We start from the raw sequence: 6,598 nt of genomic DNA on the forward strand, positions 1-6,598 counted from the left end.
AGCTTGAGAGAGTTCATGACTGGCTGTAGTTTACACAGAGCTGGGCGTAGAACGGAATGAATATTTGCAACAAATTATCAAAGAGACATGGTATGCAGTGCTTCTTGACAATGTTTTGCAGCTTATATTTCATATTTGAATGTCCTGCACAAGTCCAAAACACTTTAACCCCAGTTTGGACCCTGCCATTTGACCCCGAGGATGTTTTGACTCACATTTGTGAATACACTATTATCATTATACCAACATAGATGACCTTTTTGAGAAATAAATTTCATATGAACTATATCAAGCCAATTTAATTTGTTGACCAATATTCTATCCAAAATTATAAAGTAGTTATTTTTTCTGATTTCTTTTTTATTTTGTTAAAATTATTTTCATCACGATCAAGCCTTTCCGAGTAAACATCATGGAGGGTTTTATGAAACATTTTGACCATAACAAGCATTAACTCTGAGTTTTCTCTTGATTCAAATATTTCTATCAAGCACAATTTTCCAAGGACAAAATTTTACAGATCTAAATGTTATCATATGCCCCATAGTCCTGGTCAGTTTTACTTCCTGATAACTATCCCTATCAATAATATTCTTTATTTATAAGATAAATGCTCAAATGTTTGCTTTTACATACTAGCTGATTCATGAGAAAATTGCAAGCTATTACCCTCAGACTTTCCAGGATTTCTCTTTTGTCAGGAATTAATATATTAGATCACTTATCTAGCAGTTCTGTCTACTTCTGATCCCATTATGCTTGTGCAGTCCGTGATTTGTGAAGCAAAGAAAAATGTTGGGGTAAAAATGGGAAGGTCACTACATTCTCTTTGAGAAATGCATGATATACTACTATAATTACTAATAAATTTTCTTAAGTTCAATGAAGGGAAGAAAGAAAACTTATTTAATAGTCTGGAGATTTTTTCACCAGTGAGAAAGCTCAAACACCAATTTATTTGGCTCAAACAGTCAACTGGCAACATAAAGTAGCAATGAGACATCTCAAACCTCAGACATGTGTAACCATTTTCATGTTTCTGTAAGAAAACACATGATGAACAGGGTTAATTGTGTTTAATGTAGTCAGCTTCCCAAAAAACCAGTAAATCCACTCTCTCTGATTTAGCAATTGGGAATCAAATTATCTTAGACTTTTTCATATCCATCACCAACACTGTACGTTGGTTTCATTTTAAAACTTTTTTGTCTCTCCTACAAAGACTAAGAGTAGAGCAAAGCTATGGGAGCAGGAGCTTTAGAATCAGACTGACACATCTTTTTAAAAGAAGTAAAGAATTCCTAATTCTAACAAGGGATAGGACTGAGCCTGGAATTCAGAGACCATTGCAAAGCTATTGTATAATACTTATTTGCCTTCTGTGGTACAGTGTAATCAGCCAAGATCAAAAAGACTTGGGTTCTAGTCCTCCTCTGCTGCCCTGTCACTGTAGTTATCTAGCTGCTTGCTTCTCCGCATTTGTCTAATCCACTGAATGATAATGGTGAGGAAACCCAGGTCCCCCTAAAACTGAGTTCCTCTGCTGAGTTTATGAATAACTTCTCTATCTGAAACTTTACTCCCTTTCTTTTCTTGAACCTGTTCCCCTCAAGATTGAGGAGTATCAAAGAAAAGGGGGGACTGAAACATATACAAGCCCCTGTGTCCCTGTCCTTTGAAGTAAAAGGCTTTTGCTTTAGTTTCCCAGGCCTCCCTTTGGTCTCTAAAGGCTGGATCAAGAGTTAATGATTAGGAAATGTGAGGATGTAGAAACTAAGAATACTTGTTGGGCCGGGAAACTGGTAACAATTTTGACTATAAACCAGCTGCAGAGCAGAATTACCGAACTCCCGGTTCCCTGAAAGATATAAAGGCCTGACACACATTCCTAAGTTGTTTTCACAGGAAGCAGACCTCCACCAGATGAAAACTGCTGAATACAAAACATAGATCCTAGACTGGTTGAAACCAGAAGGGTGATGATGCTTGAACCTTCACCTTGATGCCAACCCATCCAAGAACTGTGCACGACCTGATCACACACCCTGCAGCCTGTTCCCTCACCTTGCCTTTAAAACCCCTTCCTTGAAAGCCCTCAGGGAGTTTCAGTCTTTTCAGCATGAGCTGCCCATTCTCCTTGCTTGATGCCCTGCAGTAAACGCTATACTTTCCTTCACCACAACCCGGTGTCAGTAGATTGGCTTCATTGCACATGGGTGAGAGCACCCAAGTTTGGTTTGGTAAAGGTGACTGCGTATGTTGGAATAAGTACTGTTCATTTCTAGTATTCTCTATTTTCTTCATTACAGCTTCAATTTCACATGAAGAATTTGTTTATTCATTCACTTACCAGACATTTACCTGATGTCTACTATATACCAGGCACTGTTCTTGGTGGGGGGGGGGGAAACATAACAAATAAAATTGAAAAAATTCCCTGCTTTGTGGAGCTAAGATTCTAGAAGGCTTAGGCAGCTCTTTGTGCTTGGTTAAAATGTCCAAACTGTTGGGGTTTCCAAACCTTATTCTCTGCATCTGTGGTGACATTTTAATGCTTCCCAGGTGACACTTGCTGTGCTACGTACTTTTTATGCATTATCTAGTAAATTTCACAGCAACTCTGAGATGGGCATCTTAGGTTTGGTCATTTGTCCAAAGAGGAAAGAAATACTTAAAATGGTGAATAATCTGTTCAAGGTCTCAGGATCTAGGAAGTGATAACATTAGAATTTGAAACTGGAGACTTTGATATTATTCCAGAGACTTTGATAATAATGATAGCTATACTCCAAGACCCTTATGAAAACTTAGTAGATATTCCCTCCCAGCAAATTCAATGTCTATATTTTCCAGAGAAACTGCTTATACTAATAGACAATTTAATTCCCCTACAGGTAATGTGTATTTTCTCTCTGGTAGTTTTGAATATGATCTCCTCTTTCCCTGATGTTCTAAAGTTTCACTACAAATGGCGGAAAAGGATTTATTTTTAGTCTCGCCTCTTTAGGATTTGAAGTTCACTTTTTTTAAAACAGATATAACTTTATTCATACTAAATTATAAATACATACATATTCATGCTCTGTGTATTTCTGGATAACCTATTGCTTTCATTTTTTTTAATTTTTAGATTTTATTTATTTTTTTATACAACAGGTTCTTATTAGTTATCCATTTTATACATATTAGTGTATATATGTCAATCCCAAACTGAAGTTCACTTTTAATCTTAGGATGTTTGACTTCACTTCTGGAAAGTTCTTTGTTATTATCTCTTCAATGTTACTTTTCAAAATTTACCTCAATTTTCTTCTTCTCTAACTCATACATATATTGGAGTCTCCAAGCTCCTCTACACTTCTTACCTGTTCTTTCTCTTTTTTCTTTCATTAAAAAAAACTTTCTAAGTAGAATTCTAGGAGAATTCACTAGGAATTTCACTAGGTTTGCTTGATCAGAAATCCTACGTTAAAACTCATCATCAGGCTTCCCTGGTGGCGCAGTGGTTGAGAGTCCGCCTGCCGATGCAGGGGACACGGGTTCGTGCCCCGGTCCGGGAGGATCCCACATACCACAGAGCGGCTGGGCCCGTGAGCCATGGCCGCTGAGCCTGCGCGTCCGGAGGCTGTGCCCCGCAATGGGAGAGGCCACAGCAGTGAGAAGCCCATGTACCGCAAAAAAAAAACAAACTGATCATCATATCATCATTCACTGAAATTCATTTTTCATAGAAGCTGCTGGTTTCAATGATGATCCATTTATTTTCCAGGTCGTGGCTAATAAAATAACCTACTGGATGGATAAAACATAAGGTCCTCCATCAGACTGAAGAGTAACTTGCCAAGGCCTTCAGTTTGGAAAGGAATTCCAGAAGACAAGTGGTTATGATAAGATTATTCATCAAAATACACTAGGGTCTAGCTCCAGATCCTACCATGCTGCTGAACTCATAACTGCTGACTCTTTTCTTCAAGATCAGTCCAGGAGAGATTATCGAAAGAAAGCATAGAAAATTGTGAAAATCCTTAGAATGAAAGCAGGCTACTTCGCAATGGTGTATATGGGATGAGGGTTTAACCTGGGGCAAGAAGAACTCAGTTTGGATGCAGAAGGATAACAAAATAAAGAAACGGTTGGAGCTCAATTCTTGATTTTTCCCTACCCTTGCTCTAGAACAAAGAGTATCTATCCTTACACCTACCATGACTCAAATCTCTAGTATAGATGTGCCCAGAGACAAAATCAGGGAAGTGGGACAAACTGAAACAAATTATTAGAAATAGGTCATAATATGCCAATATTTTCAATAGATAGAAGTAGACTAAATTCTTCCATTAAAAGAAAAATATTAACAGATAAAAAAAGAAATACAAAATTTAGGTATATGCTGTCAGAAGTTTCACACTTGTAAAGAGCTGAAAACTGAGGATGGGTTGAAACTAACTGGGGCAGTTATTTCCTCACTCCTTTCCCTCTAAGCCTCTATGGCTGCTTAATTTCAATCTAAGCATCTCTTCTTAACTGTCTTGTTCCCAGACTGAGGTGCTGAGAGAAGGGATTTTTCATGGACTGAGAAGTAATTTTAAGTTTTCTGGTTCCTGGATATCTCTAATTTGGGCAATATCCACCTCTAACCCCCAAAAGTGGTTAAGGCAGACCTAGCCTGTGGTATGAAAAACATAACTATTGAATTAAGACTGGAGTACATAGAATAAATAGTAGGACAGACATAGCTAAGAAACAATTTCGAAAACTGGAAGAATAAGAATAGAAATTCTTCAGAAGAAGAGAAAATTATGAGAAAATATAAAATATAAAAGTAAAGTTAAGTGATATGGAGGACAGACGTAGAAATACTAATATAGGGATAATTATGGCCCCCTAAAGAAAAATAATGAAAGACAGGAATTTGGGGGGGGGGGTAAAATAAAGCTCCTCAATTAAAAAGACTGTAAAACAAATTAAAACACAATAAAAGCAAACTCAGAGATGGTCCAAGATACTGGAATTATCAAACAAGAATTTAAATTATGTTAAAATTGCCAAAATACCTAGCAAAAAAGATGAACAACATCTGAATAGAAGAGAAATATAAATACAGAAAATTAAACTATAAAAAAGAACCAACTAGAAATTTTAGAAATTAAAAAAAAAATCAGAAATGAGAAATTCATTAAATTTGGAATAATGGCAGATTGGCCATAGCAGGTGAAAAGATCAGTGAATCAGACGACAGGTGAACAGAAATTATCCAAATTTAAACACAAATAAAAATAGAGTAAAAAAAGTTTTTTAAGAATATAATTACCAAAACCTGTGAGGCAATATCAAAAGCTGAAATCTACACATAATTATATTTTCAGAAGAGGAGAGAGAAAATGGGCAAAAGAAACATTTAAAGAAAAGATGACCAAGAATTTTTCAAAACTGATGAAAACTATCAACCCACAGATCCACAAATCTCAGTGAACCCCAGACAGGTTAAATAGAAAGAAAACCACACCTAAGCCTATTAGCAGTCAAAATGCTAGAAAAACAAACATATGAAAAAAATTTTAAAAGAAGCCAAAGAAAAGAGACACATTTGGGAGCACTATACTAAAAGGAAAACAAGAAGACATAAAACAGTATCTGTAAGTAAAATGTTGAGAGTGGGGGAAAAAAGTGGGATTGTCAACCTACAACTCCATATACTATAAAAATTAACTTTAAACAATAAAGAAAAATAAAGACATGCTCAGACAAAAGGTGAAAAACGATCTGCAGCACTCTCACTACAAAAAATGCAGAAAGATGTTTTTCAGGTTGAAAATAATTAATACCAGAAGGAACCTCAGACCTCTGGAAAGAAATGAAGAGTAACAGAAAATATGAATACCTAGGTTAAATGTAAAATGAGTAATTCTTATTTACGTTTGCATATTTATATATTTTATTGAATTTGTTTAAAATGTTATTGATTGTTTAAAGCAAAACTATTGGGTTGGCCAAAAAGTTTATTCAGGTTTTTCAAAACATCTTACGGAAAAACCCAAATGAATTTTTTGGCCAACTTAATAGCATTTATTTATTGGCATAGGTACTGATAAAATAGAAGATAATAAGAGCACAAAAGCAAGAGGAAACAAATGGATTTATGCTATGTTATAAAATTTTAACACTGGTTTTGAAGTCACACACTTAAGAGCTGACTGTGATAACTTAAAGATGAATATTATAAGCTCTAGAGAAACTACTAAAACAAATATTAAAAATCAATACAGTGCTTGCTTCAGCGGCACATATACTAAAATTGGAATGATACAGAGAAGATTAGCATGGCCCCTGAGCAAGGATGACACGCAAATTTGTGAAGTGCTCCATATTTTTACTATTTACAATACTACTTTTACTATTTATGATAGCCAAGACATGGAAACAACCTAAAACAGAGGAATGGATAAAGAAGATGTGGTACATATATACAATAGAATATTACTCAGCCATTAAACGGAACGAAATTGGGTCATTTGCAGAGATGTGGATGGACCTAGAGACTGTCATACAGAGTGAAGTAAGCCAGAAATAGAAAAACAAATATCGTATATTAATGCATATA

General features: G+C 35.6%; 1 non-coding gene across 1 annotated transcript; it reads left to right on the forward strand.

Annotated features, from left to right (window-relative positions):
• The first annotated feature begins 6,262 nt into the window (after positions 1–6,262).
• On the forward strand, positions 6,263–6,369 carry LOC117197062 (U6 spliceosomal RNA). The gene has a single exon (XR_004477536.1). It is a non-coding gene; the product is annotated as a U6 spliceosomal RNA (small nuclear RNA).
• Positions 6,370–6,598: the final 229 nt, after the last annotated feature.

This window comes from Orcinus orca, chromosome 3 (genome assembly GCF_937001465.1).
Source record: "Orcinus orca chromosome 3, mOrcOrc1.1, whole genome shotgun sequence".
Classification (NCBI taxonomy): Eukaryota; Metazoa; Chordata; class Mammalia; order Artiodactyla; family Delphinidae; genus Orcinus; species Orcinus orca.